The sequence below is a fragment of the Buteo buteo genome, chromosome 5, assembly GCF_964188355.1.
Source record: "Buteo buteo chromosome 5, bButBut1.hap1.1, whole genome shotgun sequence".
In the NCBI taxonomy this organism is placed as follows: domain Eukaryota; kingdom Metazoa; phylum Chordata; class Aves; order Accipitriformes; family Accipitridae; genus Buteo; species Buteo buteo.
Genome location: NC_134175.1, coordinates 34,530,373 through 34,555,549, shown reverse-complemented (window position 1 = coordinate 34,555,549; position 25,177 = coordinate 34,530,373). Strand labels below are relative to the sequence as shown.

Here is a 25,177-nt window from a genome sequence, read left to right as displayed (position 1 = left end):
AGGCTTTTGTTTAAAAGGCTGCAGAAGGGCAGCATTTGATTTTTGGGCAGGGAGTGGGTATTTTGGTTGCAGAGGGAGAGCATGGTTAGTGGGACATTCCTGGAATGGACAGTGTGTAAGGGAGTGAGCTTTGGTGCTCTTGCAGAGCATTAGAAAGTCTGGGAAATATTCAGACTGAAGATGAACAGTCAGATCTGCAGGATGTTAAAATTCTGTTAGTAGCAATTTCTTTGGATTCTTAACATTGGAAGATCCATTGGCAAGTGGTTTCAGTGAGAGGGCCCAGCAGATCATAAGAGATTTCAAGGGAAAATGGAATCTTGAATAGGGAAAAAGTCTGTTAATGTTGGTATTCAACAATGTTTACAACTTTTTTTTTTTAGTTTTGCTGTGGAGACAATCCTGAATGCTGTTGCTTGAGACAGCATCCACAAACCTCTTACAGAAGGATGAATCCTAAGAAAAGGTAGGTCAATTGAAAAGCTGATAGATCTTTGGACCAGTACCGTCACTACAGTAGTTGTACAATGCCTAGTCCTAAGGCAGCATTATGGCTGCTATGTTACATTTCTATAGCTACCTATTGCTGAACATATTTTACTGCAGTAGTCCATTTTATTGTCTAGAACTCAAGTGAAATGTGAATTTCATTTCAGTGTTGTGTCCGTAGCCCACTAATGAAATGTTAGGGTGGCAGTTTTTCATATGCTTTTGTAGATCTGCAGGAAATGTCTGTCTTAGTGCTCTGGGCTCATACTTGTCTCTTTCAATCTTGATTGAAAGGTTAAATCCTGAAAAAGAGGGGAAAGCTCAAACCATAAGTACTGTGAGGGCCTTCATTTGTTCCTTGACTCATCAATTGACTTTCATATGGAAAGTCTGATATGTGAAGTGCAATACTATTACATATGTTCTCCCTGAAGAATTAAGCAACTTACAGAAAAACCTCCACCAAGGTGACCTCCCAGTTCTTGGCCAAAGAGAACCAAAAGATACTACTTAATGTCACTAAACTCTCATTCATCCTCTGTCTTCTCCATACTGACTACAAATATTATGTAATAAGAATGTATAGCAGGTTCAGTGTGTGAAATACGCCTGTGCCACAGTTTCAAGAGAATTTTGATTATTGTGATGGTGGCAATTCAAGGAAAATGAGGTCTAATTAGACAAATAGAAATAAGAATAATGGTACTTGCTTTAGCACTGTGATAATAACACTTTATGAATTCATAATCAAACAATGCTTGATTACCTGACCCTGTGAACACCTGGCTGCACAAGGGTCTCCTACATAACAAATGTGTAATCAAACATCTGTATGCAATGAATTAAATAGACCTGCAGCTGGTCAGCCATCTGCAGAGTGGTTGCTCTCATGGAACTATCTGCCTGCTCAGTTAAATATTTGCTTCTCAGGCTCTAACATTTGTGACGGGTTTTGTATGTCTACCTCTTAGTATATGCTCTGTTTGACCTTTTTTGGTGATATGGGCTTTCTATCAAAGCATAACTGAAATTTTGAAATGAGGATGGGAGAGGAGGAGGAGGAACTTGGGGCCAAATCTTCAAGGTGGATCTTGTGATCCACAAATACTAAATGCAGCTCATGTTTTGTTCAAGTATTACAGTCTAATTTATAGACACTTTTCTGATTAGAAAGTTAATGAAATACTGACTCTGTTACATGGCAATTATCTTAAACATTACATTTGTTATTCCTTGTATATAAATCTATTTTCTTTATATCCTACCATGTTTCCAACAGTAATAGAATATTGCAGGGCATGTCGCAATGTTTTCAGTTCTTGAAAAGACGTGAACAGCCGTTTTAAATACACATAGCCTGCATCGCTGGCAATACAATCAGATCAGATAGGACCCCCAAATAGCTATGCTCTGCAAGTCCTTAAAATCAATTTGAGCACCCATGAACTGGGAGTTAATGCTGACATTCATTTCACAGTTTGGTTCCATTCTAATATATAATGCATCATCTCAAAACAGCAACTGCTTGGGATTTATGTTGCCCTTATTTGCAGGCAATATGCTTCAGAGTCTAAACAAATTGTCAGTGTACCTTTTAAAACAGGTTAGAAGAAAGATCCAACAGAGAACAGCTGTAGCATTACACTTACAGGAAACAACTGTGTTTTCTCTAGTATTTCCATGGAGGATTTATTCTTCTTGTCCTAATTTTCCCACACTTTGTAATTAAGCTCTCCCTAGGTCAGTAGTGCTCCCTTATGAGGCAGTTATTCCGAATTTCACATGTTAATTATCTTGTCTCTTTTGACAACTCTTCCTTCTATGCCTAGCATGCATTTGGGTTTTAACAGTTTTCACTGTTTCAACTCTCACTAATATGATTTTAATATTTATTTGCTATGTTGTAAGCACTGCAAACAAGTCTTCAGACTTTCTTTTGAATCAACTCTGACTTATTTTTGGGTGCCTGCAATATAACTTCAGTGCATCTAAGGTTTATTCTTAGTCTCAATAGCTTTTGTTGGATCTTTACATAAATTTTTCTGCATTTTAATTTTCTGCAATTCCCTTAGGGAAATGTATGCATTTTACAGTCTTTCAAGCTTCTTAATATACCAACACTCTGGGCTGACCTGCATTTTTATCTTCGTTCTTTGACAGATCTACGTTTTACATTTGGGGGGCAGGGATAAATCTGGTTTAGATCAGCTTGCCATTGTGAAATCCTACATCTAGGACACATGGATGTTAATCTAAATAACTTGAAATAAATCTGAGGCTTGTGGATGCTAATCTTATGTTGGCAATGTAGACTTTTCAAACTGTCATTCATAAACTAGCAGACAGAAGCTGATAAAGCAGCCTAGCTAATGCAGCAGTAAAGTCAAGTCACCAGCTAAGTGAAAATTGACTAGGTGAAAATTTTCAGTTTTGTGTCTCTGAGCCTATATAGAAGGACCAAGGGCCAAATCTGTACTGTCTTGCTTGTCAGACAATTTCCTTAGTAATGGAATCCCTAAAGACTCAGCTAGAAATAAGTGTCACCTGCCCATTTCTCCTCTGTATGTCAAGAACTGGCGAAACCAGTGCTGGAGGCAGTGAATGGCAGCTTAGGCATCCTGCTCACTTTCCCCCCATTTGGACCGCAGCTAAGTGGTCCAAGCTTGTGCTGATTGGTCTCTTCGTCTATGCATGTTTGGAAGAAGATACTGTAATGTACCCTTCTAATGATTGTGTGATATGTATATAGAAGAGTTTGAGGAAGAATGTTTTTTCTTTAACTGGCCTTTGCGTGCCAGTTCTCCTGGCTGAGATTCTGGGACTCCCTTTATTGGAATCTGATCTTCCTTTTTATAGAAACTTTAAAGCATTGTGCCTTGTGTTCCTGAGAGGAGGAACCTGACACTTTTCTTAGGTCAAACCTGTGTTAAATTTTTGCCAGGAGAATTTTAGGTTAGGCTTTTGATTACATAATTGTGCACTGGCAGAAGGCCTAGTATAGCTGTACCTACAGGAGCTGAAAAGAGCTTTGCTGTGATAACTTTTGTTTACTTGTAGCACTGGTTAAAACTACTTTGAGGGAAACATTCTTTGCCAGGAGAACAGGTATCTGCACTTCAGGATCTAAAGCTTTACTTGTAGATGTCTTCTGCTCTAGTGTAGTACCTGGAATAGAGATGTGCTGCACAAGCAGGAGCATCAAAAGCTGGAATACTGCTGTAAGCAGTGTGAGTACATCAAAGATGCATTCACTTCGGTAAATGCACAGCGACTCAGTGACTGTTTAAAAGCTGCAGACTGAGATAATCCACTTTAGTTCTATTGGTGATATATCAGCATATATACGGTCATAAGAACCCAACGGACTTGTAGACTCTATCTTATTCAGGTAGGCAAAACTTGATTTTTACCAATGCTACCATTAACTGTTACAACTTCTTAAAATTTTTTGCCTGTTTTGATCAACCTTATCATTTGATTGTTTTCAAATTTTGACACTTTTGGAGTTACATGGAAATTTGAAAACAAACTTGTTAGTAAACTTCTATTTCTTACAAATGCTGATTGTAAAATATTTGAGTCTTATACTATGTGATTTAGTATCAAGAACCTGTGGCTCAGACTGACCTTCTGCAACTTTTAATAAAGCCAGTGGAAGGCTGTGGAAGTAAGGAAGCTGTTGAAAAGCAATGTGATTTATTACCAAAACAGTTGGTCCCAGTAAGCTGGAAAGGTCAAGCTGACAAAAATCTAGACTCAGAAAAGCTGCTGCAATGTAAGAAGGCATTATCAGGAGGGAAAAAAATCCAGTGAAAGTATTCTTGGGAAAAACGTAGTTTGGTTAGTGAAGAAAACAATGTAGTTGTCCTGCAATGTTATTTCAGAAAGCTCCCTGTGGAAGGTCTTTTCTGTAGAGTAGGAGCTGGAAAGCTGTTGATGCCTCTGAAAGAAAATGTGGAGGAAGGATTCAAGCAAGATGCAAAGTCAAGCAAGAGAAACCCATTGCAGAACAACTAACAACAGTAGTTAAGATATTCACTAGCATAGAATACCATATTCATGACTTTCTTCTAGGCTAGGCATGGCAGAAATTAGCACCCTTGATTTCCCATCTATAAGGTGAGTGTTTTGGCTAATGGGGGAAGAGGGAACTGGGAGGGAGGGGAACTTTAAAATGATCCCTGTTAGATCCCTAAAGGTGCTAATGGTCAAAAATTGTGGTCAAAAATGGTCCTTGTCAGATGATTCTCAAATGCTTCAGCAAAGGTCTTGATTCTTCTGATTATTATTTTTTTTACTCATGTAAATTAGGAATTAATTCTGGAGGAATCAGTGTGATTATACAAAACAAGGAGAAAAGGAGCTTCAAAATAGGTTCTTGTAGCTTTATGGAGATTGTAGGGAGAGCAAGAAGTTAGATGTTATAAATGGTTACTGAATTTGTTTCCATTGTAGTAATTCTACAAGCAGAAGATTTGAGATCATTTATGTAGAAAACTTTTCTTGTTTGTGAATGGGTTTTCTGGTTTTAAATTTAATATACATTAACTAAAGTCAAACTCTTCCTTTTGCATTTCAGAGTTCACCACAAATAAGATTCTGTTCAGTAAAACAAAGCCACATATTTTCTGATCTTTACAGGAGTTACAAAGTGAACTCCATTCTGTACTGCTGAAGCCATCACCCTTAACTCTTATGTTTTCTAAAACATACCATGGGTTGTTGCTTGACTAAGGTGTGGAGCATCATGGGAATGCTCTTAAGAAGGATGTACCCTGGCTAGAGGAATAGGAGTATATCATATGATAGCATCAAATTCAAAATGACACTATACATTGGACTTCCTGCAAGGATGGTCAAAATATTCCTTTTTATGATGGAAAATAAATTCTCAAAAATAGAGTAAGAAACTGTGTTCGTGTCACTAGTATTTGTACTTGAAGCCCTCAGTGGAAAACTTCAGCCCTCTGTAATAATATAACTGTCAATAGACTTGCCTTTCACACATCTCATCTACTTTTTGTTGGGGTTTTCTGCTTGATTTAAAAATTTTGCCATTTCACATTTCTGTATAGGCTGTAGGTTAAAAACTGTAGGTCAAATAGGGTGGAAAATGACTCCATTCTTCAAGACTACAAGGATGCAAGCATATATGCTTTCACTGGAACAATATCATTCCCTTATTATCATGTAAGGAAATAAATTTTGTGCTCAAGTACTTAGACTGTGTTTAGATTTGAGATCTGAACAAATTACCCTGTTAAGAAAATGCACCAGAAAGACTAGGATAATAACATAAATCAGGAGAACACATGAGAAACTAGGTTGTGCATCTTCCTTGGTTATTTAAACACAAAGGCTTGTCCTTGCATTTGCAGTAATGCTAATGATCCAGTCAAATATTTGAGTCAAACACATCAAACCTTGCTGAAACAAACTACAATTTGTGGATTGTGCTCTAACTACATCTGACCTTTCCTAGCCTGGCTGTGTACTCATTTATGTGAGCATCTGAACAGCATTTCATTGTTTCAAGCTGACTTACAGATAGTGACTTTTCTGCCTAGGAAACATGTTCACCTTCCTATTCAGTTTTATTTTAAAAAATGCTCCCAGTAGATAAGTAGTTGTACACTTTAAATACAAATTACTGTGCTTTTATTGGATGAAAATGTTAATGCAGGCCTTTGCAGTGCTGAAGTTAGGTTTTTAAGTATGTGTGAATGTGTGCTATAAACTTACACGTGCAACTGCAGTACATTTAGCTAGCAGTAGTTGTTTTCAGTGCCTCTTGTGTCTCACTAACACAATATTTTGCTCCTTCCAAGACCAATGGGAGCTGTACTAGGGATATAATAAATTACTGTAGCTTATTCTGCAACATTCAATTTTGTGATACATCCCAATTCTAGACAAACTAGAGCTCTTGTATGTGCCAGAAATCAATCTTTTCTGAAGCACAGGTCATGAAGACAACTGATGTGAACTGGCTCTATCTCAGTCTCCAAGTGAAACCAAATTACACAAATTTAAAGTTATCAGCATATGTTCCCATTTTTTTCTGACAAAGTGTTTAAAGTGAAAATATTCTCTCCATTCCAAAATATGGACAGACCTTCCCTTGTTAAAAATAATCTAAGCTTGTGTTAATAGTTGGAGAAAAGGGAAGGGAACATAAACAAAATAAAGAAGAAAAGTACCTCTTAATTTTGAAAAAATGTCAGTGTTCTTTTGTACTATTTTAGACTTTATGTTCCTTTCTCTGACAAAAGTAGTGATACTCCCCCCAGGGGCTGATAGAGATGTGGAATTAGACCTGTCCAGTATTGCAGGGACAGACATAGTCATTCTACATTAAAAAGATTAAGTGATGCACAAGTGTTATATACCCAAGAGTATCAGATCACCTTTCTTTAATTTTGTCATATAACTTTAAGGGCCAGGGGAAGTTCATAATCCTCACTGATCTTTTGTCCTTGTTCTGAGACAAGCTACAAATTCTTAATACAGACAGCAATACAGTTTATGTTTTTTTTCTTAGGGATTCTGTCCATTGGATAATTAAGTCATGTTAACAAGCTGAATGATCCAGACTGTTAGACAAGCACAGCGTTTTCATCACCAGCTTCCTGAAAGCCATTTGAACTAATGACTAATTTTTGAGCCAACCTTCCCTCCATCCCATGACACTCACATAATCCCACTTGAAACTCATTTCTGATCCATTCCCTAAAGTAGCTAAAATTACACCACCACAGCTGTCTTCTGGTTTTGTTTTTGTGGTTTTTTTTTCCTTTTAGAATGTCATGTACCTTGATCTAATACCTTAGCTTCCTTTTTACAAATCTAGTTCTCCAACAGAGCCCTGCTAAAATGGATTAAAGGTGCCTTTATATCTCTGTAATAACTAATACACTGTGCAGTGAAAGCAGTATTTTGGCATATATTGCTACAATAATGAAATATATTATCCATGAAAATGTATTACTTAAGCTAAATACATGCGTTCTTTTTGCCTTTCAATTAACATATTTACATCTCTCTAGGCTACCTCTTACAGACACTGTATTTTTAGAATGGAGCAAACATACATACCATAAAAATAACATGCAGGCGTAGAGTTGCATTCTTGCTGTATTTGATGAGAAAATGTAGTCATGAAGTCTGTTTTGTATTTAAAACATGATTTCACACATTACTGAAAATTAAATTTTAAGAAAAATGTACCAGTTTGCATTGAATATCAAGAAGTACCCAACTGTGGAGACAGCTTTTTTTATCTAGCAAAAGTTTTAAATGTTCCACTTCTCAGATAATCAGCCTCACGGTAAGGAAACCCAGAGTACTATTTGCTGGAAAATAACAATCAATTCCTACTTTGCACTGGGTCCTCTCTTCTTCATTTGTAAAGGGCTGAAGTTGTATAACAGAAAGGACAATGGTAACTGTTCATACCTGGAGCAAAGAGAAGTCAGAGCAACTGTGAATTTTTTTTTTTCTTCCTCCCTGCCACCCTCCCCGCCACCCCAGCCCCAACTGTGTTGCCTGGAGCTCACTGTAAAGTTTATATCTAAATAGACATTATCATTTTGCAAAATATTATATGCTTTGTTATTAATGAGTATCCGGAACTTTCTATTGAATTTCATATTTAACAAAGATTTCATAAGATAAGAACAGTTTTCTTGTTTCCCATGTGTAGGTTCTCCCCTATGGGATTTTACAGTTTGTACAGATTGTTTGTTTATGGGAATATTTCATTAGTCTTCATTCTTCCTGGTACATGTTTCTATTTCCAACATCCAGTATATTTTATCACTTTTCTTCACACTAATCTGCTTTTCTCAGCTCTCATGCTCTAGGATGTTCTTTTCCCATTACTTTATTCCAACAGTGCCCATAGCTAGAAGTGTTCTTTGATATCTGCTAGACCACAGAATAACAGCTTTAGGGAAGCTGGAATTCCCATTACTCGAGAAATCTAAAACAAGATGAAGCAAGCAACCAACACGTGTATGGAGTGACACCTGTATCAGCAAGGTCTGGACTTGAGAACTTTGAAAATCCTTTTGAACCGTGACTTTTTTTGGTTAATTTTTGAATGACTGACTGAACCACTGGAACAGGATTGTAGCGAAGCGGAAGATTTCACTTTTCTGTTATATCTCTGTTTCGTTTGTGTTTTTTTTCTGGGTATGAAACTAGAAGGTAAGCCTGGGTATTTTTCAAAATAGCTTAGAGGTTTTGCTCAGTACACCTTTGTCCTTAGATGTCGCTTATTTTATGTCTGCCAGCAAAGACTGAAATACAAAATGTTTAGCTCACCTGTATTGTACAGGGCATGAAATAAAGAAGCTTATCATGGGACAAAAATTACAGCTTAATCCCCAGCCAAAAATCACTTGTTCTGGTATTTATTTAATCTGTGCCTGAGAGTACTCAGGAGTTTGTTTTGTTCTTCTCTGGTTGGTCTAACTGACATTTGCAAAACAGTGGGTCTGTTCCTGTACCTGTAAAAGTTAACAAGTTTTGTCACTCTCACTGAAGTGAGTAGATGCCAGCTAAGGTGTAGGAGAAAAAGATGTGAAATCCCTTATTATACTTGTCTGGAATGCTAGAATATTCATTTTAACCTTATCTCCTATGAGTAATGGGAAAAGTATACTTAGAGTTTAGGCCTTCTTACTGGAAGACTTTACCTCTGTTTGTGGGGGGGGTTTTTCATACTAGCCACTTGTTCCTAATAAGGTATGATTTGAATAGCTAAGTAGTAAATGCCTGTGTTAACCTTTGACTTGTCCAAAATTAAAGAACCAGATTTTGGTTGAGATAGCTAGAGTGGTATTTTAACTCAAGGCTGGAAGTAGTATACTTCAGATTAATGGCACTTTTATTGATGAATCTTTCTAAATTATTATATTTTTTTAATTAACTACCTGTTCATTTACTAAAGCAGGTACAATACTTTCTAGTATATTAAGCTTTTTTAATATTAATAGCACAGGTGATATGTTTTAAAGCTAGGGGAAGCTGGTTGAAGGTTACTACTTGCAAGTATGAATTCAAAATCCAAATAGCTGGACAGCTCAGTCATGACATTGTACCTCTGGGTTTCCAATTATTCACCAAAAGACATTTGTTTGTAGCAATGCTTCAAGAATAGCTAGCTCTTAGGAATTCCCATATTTGTCTCAAATGCAGAATATTTATGCAATGATTCAGCAGGTCTTCATTCATCAGCATTCACTACTGGTTATTCATTACTTGCCTATTTTCAAAGTTGCAGCCATTAAGACATGCCGCTAAGAGCTATGCCATGTGACTGATGAGACCAATCACTTACATCAAGCCTATATAACAAATAAACAATGAAAACCAACTAAAATACATAAATAACCAAGAAACATTTACAGAAAATAACATGCATATAGAAAAATGCTTAAAATTTGTCAAGTTGTTTAGCTGTCATTGGGAGTTTGATTATTCTAGAAAACATTGTCTTGGGGAGGGAAGTATGTATACATATCATTTGGAAACTTAGAAGCACATATGTAAGTATATAAGTACAGAGGAAAAATTACGAAATCTCACAAACTTTGATTAATGTCCTATTATGTGGAAACTCAGCTGAGTTGTCATTTGATCCTAAACTTATACTGGCATCCAAGGGCTGAAGAAGCGGGGGGGGAGGCATCGTTATGGTAGATTCTGTCCACATGCAGCTTTTTAACTGCAACAAAACATTAGAATTCACACAACCTGAAGGTCATGAAAAATGACACTAATTTACAAATTAATTATGGGGGAAAAGTTTGGTTATATGCATAATGCTTTCTTATCTAGTCAGACCAGAAGTTATAATGCCTTATGATTAATAATATATGAATAATCTATCCAACTTTTATTCATTAATGGTTTGAAAAGTCCACTTCAATTTGCAGACTATACCAGGCTGGCAGGCCTGCAGAACACCAGGATTAGAATTGAAAAGTATCCTAGCAAAATTAGATAATGGTCTGACAAAATAGGATGTGGTTCAGTGGGGATGAGTACAGAGGTCTATACCTAGGTAGGGATGTGCAGCTGAGGAAAGACTACGTACGGAGCAGTGCATTGTAAGCAGGAGCATCACTGTAATACATGTGGAGATTTGCCTAGTCTGTATAGGGCTTTTAGGGTCTCTCTTGCAATGCTGTGGGAGGCAGTATTCAAATTCAGATACCTCAAAAAAGATGTGGATCAGTTGAAGATAGACTAGATGAGATGGGCTAAAGATAATTAGGGGTAGAGAAGCATGACTTCTGAAGAAATAGCAAACAGAGTTTGTTAATCTAGAGAACTAACAGGAAACTCAATTGTTGACATATGTGAAGTATGATGAAAAAAAGGAAAGGAATAAACCGGTCTCTATGTCCAAAAAGACAAGAATTAATATATAGAAACTGCAGCCTGGAAGATTTAGCTTATCTGTTTTGGGAAAAGCTTTTAAAGATGAGGATAATTATATGGGGTAAAGACTGCAGAGGGAACGTATGGAATCATTTTTTCCTCTGAATCGCGTTCTGTTGTATTTCTTCACATTTAAAAGGCAAGTGGGGATGCTAATAAAAATAAAATATAAATACAGAAAACTAACATCTGTTTGGAATCAAAATACTGGATTATTGAAATGATTAAAAGAAAGGTAAATAAGATGACTTGGAAAAAAGTCAGTCACATACCTTGGAAATGCAGCCCAAGGCCACTTTAAAATGGGGTTTGCAGTTTGCTGTGTAACTTCCCAGGATTGTCTATGCTCTGTAGATACAGAACTGAATCCTAGAATAAAGACCATTGACTGTAACAAACTGGTAGGGAGTTCACATGGCATCTGCTATAATTGGTAAGATTTTAACTTGAGTTCAGGGATATTTCTGGGTTGAGAATGAGAAGAAATAGAAATCTGTTAGTGATCCAGGAATGTGATCTTTGAAGGAAATCTTCAGGACACTGACTGCACACGGGTCCAGATAGTCATAGACAGAATAGCATTCCTACACATACGTAAGTGTCAGTATAAAAAGAAAGGTATATTTTGTGAGAGTTACTTAGGTGCTGTTTGACTTCTGTATTATGAGATTTTTTGCATTATATAAAATATTTTGAATTACTTATTTCATTTTTCCCCCTGTGTATACTGAGAGTTTTTTTGAGTTGGGTAAGTTTAAAAGTCTTGATAGGCAGAGATGCAATACATTCAAGGGTTAAGGTTCCCTTGAGATAGCATTTAAAAAGCTCGTACTCTTTTTCAATACAATGAAGAAAAAGAACAGTGTGTAGAAAAAAATATTTGAGAGGGAAAAAAATGTATGGATCATGATGACTCATAATGAGGCAAGCACCTGATCATCCCTGCACTTTGAAGTTTTTCCCAAAGTAATGGTAACTGCAATATGACCTGACTACTCAGGTAATAAACACAATTGAAAGGGAAGGGAAAAAAGACACAGTAAAAAAGTGCATTTATTACCCAGCTAAACTATTACCAATTTCTTTTCTTTTGCTTTTTTTAATTGGAGAGACAAATAAATCAATGCATGTTCTGAATATTACTCCTTTTACAGTGGATGGATGGACTCTCTTCTCTCTACCTTCCAGGAGCACTGAGGTTGAAGCTTCCTGTAATGGATGCCAACTTGGACTCATAAATGCTCAAGAGAGTAGGTCATCTTTCTCTTCAGATGTCTTAAAACAAATCCCGAAGTGGTGAGTCTACTGAGTGTAAGGAAAAGGGGGAAAAACTTCTTAGCTGTGTAGGATCATGCATCTTGGAGCACAATTGCAGAGGAACACAGTCTCAGAGAAAAGTATAAAGTCAGTCTCTGCAATGTTGACTGATATATATATGTATATATATGTATATGTATTTCTGCTAGGGGTAGCACAAGATCTCTAAAGAATATTTCAGCTAGGAAGTTGGAGCTTTTAGTGCCAGAACAGCTTAGCTGCTATTCCCTCAGTAAAAAGAAGGGTAAGAGCATACTGACTTGGACTGCAAACAGCACTGATACGAAATATACAGCACATGGCTATCTATTCAAAATGGATTGTGTGTGGGTGTGTCTGTTGTGAACCTATAATCAACCAAAAATCCCTTTCTATAGGTAGTATTAAATAAGTTTTTAAGGAACTTTCACTGGCAAGCTAGCAAATACCTTAATTTTGTTGCTTACAAAATCAGTGTTAGTATTTGAGCAGGTGAGAAACAATAAATGAAGAGGCAACTTCAATTATGACAGGACCTATAAATTAATAATTTGAGGTATTGATAGATACAGAGTTTTAGGGGAGGCCAAATATGCAAACATACATACCTGTAAGAAGATAATCTAGGGGGCAACCACCACCTCAAGCAAAGGTGGGGTCATAACATTCTTTATAGTGCTCATTCCATAGATAACTACAGTTTGGCTTTAAGATCTAGATTAGTGTCCTTTAGCGTATGAGTATGTCTTCTCCCTGCTCTTCTGTACATTTTGTTCCAAGTCTGACATGCCATTGTGTCCTTTCAGGAACAAGTCAAGGAATAGCAGCCAGTTGGCTAAAGTCTACCCTTTTCTACTCCTGTGCAGGCTAGCAGAACTGGAGGGTCATGTGAGGAATGCACGTATGTTGCTGAAACTGGAAAGAACAATTTACTTCTCTCTAATACAGCCAAATATTTTTCCTATGGAGTAATGGTCCTTCACACTTCTATATATAAACTGTATGTTAAAAGCACTGTCTGGCTTGAAATTATGGAATACAGCTCCCTCATCTGTCCAACTCAGTGCATTAAAATATGTCAAAGGCCAAATAAGTTTATGAACAGTGGTATATCTTCCCTTCTTTCCCCAAGGTTTTGTCTGCTTGAAGACCTATTTCTAACGTACACTGGTAGAATAATGAAATTTTCTGCGAGATATTCATAATGATAGGGTTAAAGGTGATCATAACAGAAAAGAAATCAGACTTAAGTGAAAGATTCTTTGATGTGTTTCACAATTTACAAAGCCAAGAAACTTGGAAAACACAGTGCTTTACTTGCTCTGTTTCATATTCTTCCTTCTCAATGCATCTTCATTTGTTTTATTTTCTTATTTGCTTCTCAGTGCTACCTGCTGAATTGGTGAATAGCTGCAGTACAGACTTATGTGTCAGTATCATATAACTTGGTCCTTGTCCCTCAATATTCATCCACAGTACCCATTTCATTGTTTGGTATATGATTAAAAATGGTCAACAATCATGCTAAAAGGTGCCTACTGTGATGATGTTCTGATGTGTGTATTGCTGTCTTGCATATACACCATCAAAATCATCTCACGGGCCACCAAAAGTCATTTTGCTGTCATCTATGTTACTACTCTAATATTAATGATTTTCAATTAGAAACCAAAATGACTTTATTATGACCCTTTTATTGGAATATAAATACTGAGAATACCCATCTCCAGCCATTAATCTTTCTAGTTAGTACATTGTAAAATAAAACATAGTGGTGAATGTATTAAAAAATGTTCTTTTCTTTCACTGAGATCTTCCTGACTATCAAACTTAACACTGTCATTTCAGTTTTTTCAGTGTCACACACCCTGCTCCTGAACAAAGAGTTCTGTGAAAAATTTTAGCTATATGCCACCCAACAAAACCAAACCATCAGTTAGCATCATGCTAAAGTGTACCAATTGCAAACTTAATTTCCTTACTCAGCATTGACATTTAGAGGGGGAAAAAACCATATGTTACATTGCATGCTGTATCATAGCAATATCACAAGTGACTTCTATTCTGAAAAGTCAGTAAGACATTTTAATAGAGGAGTTTAGACTTTCTTAAATAATGAATAGTGTGCCCATGATCTGAACTGTTTGCATTGCTTATGTATTAAAACTATGTATTCTACAGTTGTCTTCGTGTCTTGTTGAAGTAGTACATGAGAGATAATGAGATATATTGATATGCCAAATAATGACATTTGGATGACCTAGTGTTCCCAAAACTGTTTACTCAGTTATCATAAGAGCTGTGATTTTTGAGTGCTGGCAGTCACTGCTGTCATTGCCACTGTAAACACTCTTGCAATATAACTATGACTTAAATGCTGAGTGTCAGTTTGGTCCTTTGTATTTCACCTGTGGGCAAATCAAAAGCAGACACACCAGACTTTTTCCTTTGCTTAAATTACTAAAGAAGTAAAGCATCAACTGCCTACACAGTGTGTGACAAATGATGACAGAATAATAAAACCAATCTCCTTTCCCTTTGTCTCACTGATGAAGAAAAGGCCCTTTCAAAAGACCTGGTACACGGATGTGAAATTAAGAGCAGGTGCATTTCTGACCTAAATATGGAGCTACACAGCTGTATATAGTTCACAGAGATCAATATATTATGCTGATTGGTGTTAATGTTTAACAGTTTTCCTCCACTGGGTAAACATGAAACTCCCTGAACTAGTGGTGGCTGTGTGGGCCCTATTGTCTCAGATCTTGTTGATTCAGAGAGCCCCATGTTTTATGTTCACTTCTCCTTTCACTGAAGTGAAAGCTGGGTGGCTGCAACTCTGTAAAATCTTGCTGATATTGTCCATGGAGTCAATTTTGTGGCAAACACTTCTTTTCACCTTGTTTTGTCTTCATTCTTCCCCCCACCCCAAAATAGTCTCAACAAGATAACAGAAGATCTCAGAACTTGAGTCTAAACATGCTGTGACAGGCCATTTGGATGCTCCAGACCACAAATGTAGGAAAGCTCTTTGTTTCATAGCCATTACAAATAGGTGTGTCCAGCATATCTGGAAAATGATAGATGAAATTCAGAAAGTTACCTTGGGTGCCCTGTTATGTTAAACTATAACAAGGAATTAAATTTCTTTTCTAGGGCTTTAGAGTTTAATGGGCCATTACTATTTCCAAGAGTAAAAGGTTCCAAAAATTTTTCACACAACATGGGATATAACATTAGGTTATCTGGAGAACACATTAGTGACATGCTAGTGTTTTGCATTTTATCCATGTGTACATTAAGTTCCAACAGCAGAGTCACTACTGTCCTACAGGCCATGCTAGCTGAATGAATGTGATTGATTATTCAAGTTGTATCGGACAAAGTACAGTTTCATGACATTTAACGTAGCTGAAATGTTGGTGTGTGCCATTGAATAATAAGTTTAAATATAGTTTGCTGAACCAGCTTTTGAAGAAGCTTTTAAAAGCTGTCATTGACCAGCAAGAATAAAATGCATTGGGAAGTAGTCAACTGATACATCCTCAACACTTTCATAATGTAGTACTGGTGCGTAAAGAGGTGTTCAAATTTTATCCTTTTACTCTTTCATCCTGTTCCTTTAAATCCCAGTTACATGATAAATGTTCACGCTCTAGTTTGCATAAAACAAAGCTCAGTTTCAATCTTTTAGCCAATTGCAACATCTGCCCTACAAGGTTTTTCCCTTTTATATACAGGCTTCCCTGAAGATATAAATATGGTCTTCCTAATAAACACATTTAAAATGTCTCCAGAGAGAGAAGCTTCCATAGAGGGATTAGCATGTGGCATTACGAGACTCACTAAAAATGTTTGATTTACCTTAACAAGGGAAATGGAGCTCACCATGACTTTAATATGAACCTAGCACCAGAAAGAGCTGCAGAGCATAAAGAAGAGCCGAATGTGGCTCCTGATCTCTTCATATTAATATACTTTAAAACTAGAAATGCATGAGATTCTCCCTAATGTAATGAGAGGCATACTTGTGAGCTATGTTCCCATGAGCCCACAGGAGTGAGTGTAGTCAAGCCGTTCTGTCTGACTATCAGTTTATCAAGGGGACATCCTGTCTTTTCAGCTGAGGTGATCCTTTATGATACTTATCACAGAAGTAAAATATGTGAAAGTAAACTGTAAAAAGTACTAGATCTTCTCATTTTTTTAAAAAATAAATGTTTTCTTGGTACTGTAGTCTGCTATAGTATGACAGGACAAATGTTAGGAAGCTCTTCTGAGGCTCAATCAATCTATCTGATTATGAGATTCTTTACTACTTTCCAATTTGGAATAATAGTCATTTGTTACTGGTTTGGGTGAGCACACATTACTGTTTTATACCTGACTTTAAGCAAATCCTTGGCCACGGCCAAACTTCCTGATCCAGCCAAAGCACCATCAAAGCATCTGTGACCTGTTTGGTTGGCCAGCTACAGAGCATGAGTGGGAGACTGGTCACCTATCCACTGTAAGCTTCACTGTAGGAAAGTGATGTGTATTTTGTAAGTCCAGACAAGAAGGTATTAGAATAATGAGTAAGAATAAATGATGTAATTGCCTATTTGGGGCAAAGTGCTGTTTAGGGGCCGTAAGCCCCTTAAATTTAGTACAGTTTACAGCACCCAAAGTAGTGACGGCAAGTTTAAGGTTCTTCCTTTAGGCTTATGCTACTTCTCTATAGGCACTCTGTATTTCTGTATTCATTCTGTGTACATTTGAAATATGTCATATTTTTAGAGAACTTGCTGATATAGAGTCTAAAGTTAGAAATGCATCTCACTGAAAAGTAAGCTTTGATATCTAGCTAGAGATGCCATCACTGATGTCATGCTCAGAAGGGGTGACTGGTGGTTGTGTATTCACAGATCACAAAGCTGAAGCCACACATATGAATCTTGTAACTATTTTTGAGGTGTGGGGCTCAGGAGGCTGCATAACCTTAGTGCTCTCCATAACCTTAGTGCTCTTTAAAATTACATTTCCATGACCCAGATCTGTTCTAAATTCAAGATGATGATAAAGAAGGTAAAACTCTCTAATTAATAGGGTTATTAAAATCATGGTCTATTTTTTTTTTCTATATAGGTATATATATGTTATTTACATGAGGCATACCTAAGTACAAAGTCAATCTTTATCACTTTATTTCTAGGTGAAGCTAATCTGTGGTAGTGTTTGGCTGTATCACAGAGATGATGAAACTATTTAAGAAAATTTTAAGAGTGGCAGGTGAATGCTGAATGCAAACGCTAGCTCTGATTCCATGTCGCTGTTGAATCCTACTCTAAGAGAAATTTTAGAAGAGTTTTTCAGCCTACAGAGATTTCCCAGGAAAGGGACTATTAGAAGGCATGAGAATGAAATTAATTTCATGAGATCCCTAACAGTTTTAATACTAACAATGTGGTCATGTAGCTCAGGAGAATAGTAACAGAAAATTGGAGCATTCACTTCTAGTTCATTGGCTTACATCTGGGCAGGATGGTAGTAACACATTTTTCTTACAATCTGGTGATTACTTGATGGTCTATGTGAAATAAGTTAAAGGTTTCTCTGGATCTGCAGATCCATTTCATCCAGCTCTTCAAATGCACTGAAAGGATTTGAACTCAGTGTCATTTTTCATAAGCACTGTAATCTATTTTTAAAGGAAATAGGTCGATGACCCCTTAGATTAAATGTACTGATGCATAATAAAATGAAGCATTTATGGTGCCTCAGATTTTATTTGGGCAGCCAGGCTGCGTGTTATATATCTTGATTTTAAGAACAAACTCTTCTTTTCTTCAACATAAGAGCTGAATGCTTTCTAGTGATGCAGGGAGACAGGCTAGGATATTGTTTGTTACACAATTGAGAACATTTTGGTTACAGCAGCTCAAATTGCTGAAACTGATCCTGATGGTAAGGATACTTGATTATCTAAATTTTATCTTACTGTGTGTTGAGAAGAAATGTCAAAGGGTTGAAGGAAGTTTGAATAGGTAAGCCATGTTAAAAATCTAGCTGTGGAAGCACTTGCTGTTGAACTTAGTACTGTTTAATCAAATTGGAACTAGCTACATTTGAGGATGTATTTTACAAGTACCAGCAATGGCTGGTACTCAAAACGTAAGGCATCCATCTACTAGTGCCTATCATTAGACGTTAGGCATCTAAACTCTAGCTCAAGATATTAGGCACAATGAATGTCTAAAAACATTATCATGACTGAGTACATGAGAACTTCTTGAACAATGTTGGTACAGAGAAGGACTCACTAATACTCAGTTGATAATATCCCTTTTTGTTTTGGTGCTTCCAGATAAGCAGAGCCAACCATCAGAGGTCAGTCCAAAGAAGCATAACAGAAATATGTACATTGCCCAGAGTATCAGTTTTCCTACATGCCAAGTTTTGACATGGTATTAGCACTCTTCTTACAAATAGGTCTCTCGTGATGGGCTTGACAAACTTTTAAATATTGGTGTGGTGGGTTGATCCTGGCTGGACGCCAGGTGCCCACCAAAACCATTCTATCACTCCCCCTCCTCAGCTGGACAGGGGAGAGAAAATATAACAAAGGGCTTGTGGGTCGAGATAAGGACAGGAGAGATCACTCACCAATTACCGTCACAGGCAAAACAGACTCAGCTTGGGGAAAATTAACTCAATTTATTACAAATCAACCAGAGTAGGGTAATGAGAAATAAGACCAAATCTCAGAACACTTTCCCTCCACCCCTCCCTTCTTCCTAGGCACAACTTCACTCCCGGATTCTCTACCAACCTCCCCCAGCAGCGCAGGGGGACGGGGAATGGGGTTTACGGTCAGTTCATCACATGTTATTTTCTGCCGCTTCATCCTCTTCAGGGACAGGACTCATCACACTCTTCCCCTGCTCCAGCGTGGGGTCCCTCCCACAGGAGACAGTCCTCCATGAACTTCTCCAGCATGGGTCCTTTCCATGGTGTGCAGTCCTTCAGGAGCACACTGCTCCAGCGTGGGTCCCCCACAGGGTCACAAGTCCTGCCAGAAAACCTGGTCTGTGGGCTCCTCTCTCCACAGATCCGCAGGTCCTGCCAGGAGCCTGCTCCAGCGTGGGCTTCCCACGGGGTCACAGCCTCCTTCGGGATCCCACCTGCTCTGGCGGGGAGTCCTCCACGGGCTGCAGGTGGAGATCTGCTCCACCGTGGACCTCCATGGGCTGCAGGGGGACAGCCTGCCTCACCATGGTCTTCACCATGGGCTGCCGGCAAATCTCTGCTCCGGCGCCTGCAGCACCTCCGCCCTCTCCTTCTTCACTGACCTGGGGGTCTGCAGGGTTGTTTCTCTTACATGTTCTCACTCCTCTCTCTGGCTGTTGTTTCCGTCCCAGCAACTTTTTTTCCTTCTTAAAAATGTTATCACAGAGGCGTTACCACTATCGCTGATTAGCTCGGCCTTGGCTGGCGGCGGGTCCGTCTTAGAGCCGGCTGGTATAGGCTCTCTTGAACACAGGGGAAGCTTCCAGCAGCTTCTTACAGAAGCCACCCCTGTAACCGCCCCCGCTACCAAAACCTTGCCACACAAAGCCAATACAATTGGCAAAAGCATTACCACCTTTTTCTTTTTTTTAGCCAGTGCAATGTTTCTGTCTTGATAAGTTGCAAAAAAAATTGTTCAGTAAAAGCTGAAATTCCTCCCATGTGCTAAACACTAGTATAATGAAGGAACATAGGGTGAACTCTGATTCTGAATATTTTTCCATGAGTTTGTCACTGATAGGAACCATCAACTGAAAGGAGACAATGACTTAAAATATTCTTTGTCAGAGACATGGAAAGATTATCTGTTCACAATGAATTCAGAGTATAATGTGGGATTTCCACTTAGCTGTGAGGATCCAATTGAGCACATGAAATCTGTCTCAATCATCTTGCTCAAAGCATTATCTTCCAAGTTCATCAAAATGAAGCACATTTTTCAGTTTTTAACATGACTCATGCAAACATACATTTTATGTAAGAAATACCTAATGTTAATTATAACAACAACCTGAATGATGTGATTGTAACAACTCTAATGAAAAAAACTTTTTTGGAAAGTGGGCCTGAGAGGACATTTTTTGTTGGTCCCATAGATTCGTCAATGATAATAAATGAAACGTTTCCCTGCCACAGATATTATATTATACAGGAATGCTGTATTGATAATGTATTGCCACTCAGTGAGGAAAGAAGGAAGCTTGTGGACAAAACCTAATTTGCAGACACTGGATTTAAAAAAAAAAAAAAAAAAAAAGGATTCAAATTCACAGCGTGCTGCTGTCTACAGTCCATCTCCCTTTCCAAAGGGTATTTAGTTGTCTTGAATTTTTTTAAAATTCTGTATCACCAAGTAAATTACTATTTCCCTTACTAATGTACACGTAAAATATGCCTATTTCAGCACATTCCGTTGCCAGGTGTTTTATAACGTCTTCCAAGGGAGGACGAGCGGCTCTTCCCCAGTCTGGCCAGGCAGAGGCCTGCAGAGCCGTACGCCTTTACCACCTCACCGCACTGAAACGCGTCCTCAGCGGCTCCCCTGGGCTGGCTCTGCCAGCACAAATCCTGAAGCCTGCTGGCCCACAGGGGATGGAGCGCGCAACGAGCCCCGCGGGCGGCGGGCGGGTCATGGGGCCGGGCCGGACCGGGCCGGGCCGGGCCGCGGAGCCTCGGCCGGGCTGCCGGGTTGCTACGGCAACCGGGGCTTCCGTTTGTGCCCGGTGGGAGCAGCGGCCTCCTTCGCAGGCCCGGCACGGCTCCGGCTGCGGGAGGGAAACGCCGCCCTCGGCCAGGGCCGGTGCGGGCTGCGCGGCTTCTGCGGCTTACGGTCGCCTCGCTGCTTCTTCCGTGCGGGTTTTTCTCTTTGGCGTGCGATCCCTGGAGCGGGAGGCTAGGTCGGAAGGGTACGTCTGAAACCCGGGAGATAGCCAGTCCTGCTGAAAGAGAGAGCACGCAGCCTGAACCAGTAGCTCTCTTTCCGGGTTCGTGTGTTTGTGCACCAGAAGGTTTGGGTTAGTAGCTCATCTGACTGCAAGGCAGACGAGCGTAACCAGAATTTAGGCTCGAACCTTCGCTCCTTGGGTATCGTTACAGGCGCAGCTCACCTTTTGGTCTTAGGAGCAGAACATAACGTGAAATTTCCTCATACTGTACGGACCTCTGAAGACACTGCCTTTAATTCAGCCCTTTTTACCATACCATTCACATCATTTAAGAACAGCTGAAAAGTAAGTAAAAATCCACTAGTATTTCTTCACAAAAGATGAATATTCAGCTCATTTACACTGGTACAGGCCTTGGAGCTGTTGTTGAAGGCAGAGTTGAGGATGGTCGTCGCAGAGTTGAGTGCCCTGTCGTAACACGTGTACCTATATCAGTTGCCAGAATGCTCTTTTAAGAATACTTGAATAGATAAACGTGATTAGAAGGAGCAAACAAATGCATAGCAAATTAGTTCTTAGCCAAGACTGCCTTTTTCATGTAACGATCTTGGTAAATAAATCAAAGCATTACGGGTAGTTTAGCAACCCTTAGATGGCTGACAATGATACCCGCGTTGCTGAATAACCAGAGTGAAAATTTATGGAATCTTTGCATAGACAATATTTGCATGGACAATATTTGCACATCTTTGACCAGAGTTTCCCTACAGACATAACATCTGTGTGACCTTCATGTATTTTCACCTTTTCTTCACTGTATGAAGCACCAGAAAAAAGAATGATTGTTGATTTTGCTCAGTTTTAAGAGCTGGAGACAGCAGTGGAAAAGTCTGAGGACTTCACACCTAAAGAAATACAGATTATGAATGTTTCTTTAAATAAAAGCCTCTCAAAGCCATGGTATCTTAGCAGTAAATGGAAAGCCCAACTAATAACTTTTGGGATTCTTCTCATTTTCAAAAACAAGTCTACTAAGCCAAGTTAAAATTACACTAAATGTTCCCTAGTATGATTTCATTACAATCATTTATGGTAGAGAAGGATAGTGTACCACTCCACTGAAGTGATACTGTTCCAGCTATAAAAATGCTTGAGATCTCACAAATGTGAAGGTAACAGCCCAGTGAAAGATGATAATTTAGCCAAGGTTTCACTGCAAAATCCTAACTTTTGTGAGTAACACATTAACTCAGCCTACTCATAAATGAAATCATTTGAGCCTTAAATTCTAGCCAGCTGAGACTGGCTGAGGCAGATGCTTAAAATGTATTGAGGATCTCATATAGAACTCTGCCTCAAGTGGAGGAACTGTGAAAGTCAAAATTAGTAAGCTGCCAGAGGAAAAGTTACGACTCAGACGTACCTGGCTCCTGTCTTGCTCAGTTTTTGATGGTGCTTGCTGTCACTTTGAGATTACTGGTTTCCCTGAACCTGGCTGATTGACCAATCTTTTGTTTGCATAGACAATGTTGGCTTTTGATAGTGCAAGATTTATATAAATTTACCTTCACAAAATGAAAATAAAATATATTTCTAAAATGAGAGTGTTCAAAATAGCCTGATTACATCCTCTCTACTTGTTTTATCAACCTGCTCTTACCATATTTATGATACACCTCCTACAATGCTTTTCTAAAGATACAAGAGGAATGAGTAGCTGATGTCAATATAGTTGAAGATGACATTGTCAAAAATTCTCGTGTGTTTCTGTCGAAAGTCTTTGAAGTATAAGGACTATATAGCAGGGGTTTGTGATACTAGTGGTGCTTCATCTGTGAGACCTGAAACCCTAATCAACTGAACCAGGCAGAAAGTGGATGGAATCAACAGCCTTGTAATTTTATTTAAACAAGGATTTGCTCCTAAGGGACTATCTTTTCCTATAAACATTTAGAGTGAAATATTAATGGTATTTTTAGTAATATCACAGTGTTTTCCATGGCTACAGAAGGAAACAGTGAACAGTCAATCAGGACAAGAAAGCTTTGAGGAGAAAAGGCTGTCTTTTACTACTGATATTCTATGGGGTTTAAATTATTTTCCTTAATTACTCCTTTTACTTTTAATTATTTATATACTTCCCTTTGGTTTTTAGAAATCCCCCTTTAAAATTTGTTGACTGTGGCCTTGATATTGAAAACCAGTTAGGAAAAAAAAAAAAGAGCATTTAATTTAAAACCAGAGAAAATGCATTCTACATTAGAAGTTCACCAGTTCTTTAGCAGCTCACTTTATTTTTTGGCAAGGAGAACTGAGAATTCTCAGGGAGAATCTACCAGCCACATGCTAACAAAGAGAGATTAGCCCAGGACATACATTACAGTGAGGTTTCACATTAATAATACCACATTATTTTTTACCAAAAGTATCACAGAGCAGTAACCTCTATGATCTGCAATATTCTAAATTATTAAAACCCAACAAGTAGTACTATAGTAAATGAACTAAGTTCACATCATCATCTATTATTCTTTGTTTTTAATCACACAGGTGAAACTCATTACCCTGTGAAGGGAAAGACAAAGCTTGCTTCAGTGGCATACAACTGAAATGGAACTTAATCTGTACATTAGTGGTGGTTTCTTCAGGCCATCGCCCTCCATCAAAGTGAACTTGAAATAATTTGCTAATTCACGGTATTCGGTAATGGGGGGGGGCGGGGGGCGGGCAGGTTATCCTAGTCAATTCTAGTGCAAAAAGCTAAATTCTTGCCCTAAAAGCTGTAGAGGGTGTGCTTTAGACTGAAAGAGAAACCCCTTTAATGAAATATGGACGCTGGGTTTCTGCTTTGTTTTTAAACCCCATTCCCTGTATAAATTATTAATTAGCACTTAAAAGTAGAGAGCAGTACTAAGTGGATACAGTTATATTTAGATCACAGCTGTCAGTAACCAAATTTGATGTTTCACATTTTTGTAGGACAAAACACTGCACTCACAGAGGTAAAAGAAAAAAAAGGGGGGAGGGGAGTAGTTCCCATACTGAAATATTAAAGCAGAAAAATGTTACAGTGAGTGTCTGCAGAAAATAGCAGGCAAAGGAATCCCTCTTCACCTCTGGGAGAGAGATGATGGGAGGAAAGGGGAGTCCTCAACCCTCATATGGGAAAAGGGGAAACAAGGAAATAAAAGAACTTTGCGTTGCTCTTGGGGAGAAAAAAGAAGCGTCATCATGAGTAAGAATAGCAAAGGGATTCCCTCCCTGCACAGAGAGAAGACAGAAGGGGAAGGGAATTCCGCCTCTCCATTGGGAAAGAACAGAAGGGAAGGGAATTCCCTTTCTTGCATTTATACTTTGAGCTCTAATTAATCTTGAAGGTTTTGCACTTCTGTTAACATCAAAGCAATTCTGTACATCAGGCAAAACCTGCTCTCCTTTAGCTGTGGGAAGTCAGTCTTGAAATTCTGATTTAGGGATTTATATCATTATTGTCATGTGGCCAGATGCAGTCTATAACTTTTAAATATAATCTACAAGGGGTCTTGATTGCTTTAGCCTCAGGCTTGGAGAGATTTCTATTACTGCTTAAGATTTGTTTTTCTATGATTTAATTGTCACTTCAGTTAAAGGGCAAGCAGCAGAGGTGCCAGTAGAGCAGCAAAAAGCGCCAGGAGCAACATATGGGACTGAAATTCCTTATAAAGTAAGGATCACATGAACCCAGTTGCCTGCAGGGGGAAGGTTGCATAAACAAATATTTAACAAGGAAAAACAGTGAGGTCTTTGCAGTAATCATACGAAGATCCAAAAATAGATAATGAACACATATAAAGCACACAATTTCCCTGGTGTGCTGCAGCCCATGCGCACATGCTTGAAATAGCATGTTGGGTTATGCCTCTGATGTGAAGATGTTCTGAGTTTTGCAGTTCTAGTGTAGGATGAAGAGGGGGCAGTGCTGGGTACTGTGACCTTCTAGAAATCCACTTGGCTTCTCCACTGCTAAATGA

At 38.5% G+C, this 25,177-nt stretch overlaps 1 protein-coding gene and 1 long non-coding RNA gene across 2 annotated transcripts in view; one reads left to right on the top strand and one right to left on the bottom strand.

Annotated features, from left to right (window-relative positions):
- The window catches only part of KCNH7 (potassium voltage-gated channel subfamily H member 7), a 245,808-nt gene that overhangs the window by 186,725 nt on the left and 33,906 nt on the right, over positions 1-25,177 (bottom strand). The gene's annotated exons all lie outside the window — the stretch shown is intronic.
- Positions 384-14,266, top strand: LOC142031320 (uncharacterized). Its single transcript, XR_012650489.1, has 3 exons — positions 384-466; positions 12,127-12,234; positions 13,101-14,266. It is a non-coding gene; the product is annotated as an uncharacterized LOC142031320 (long non-coding RNA).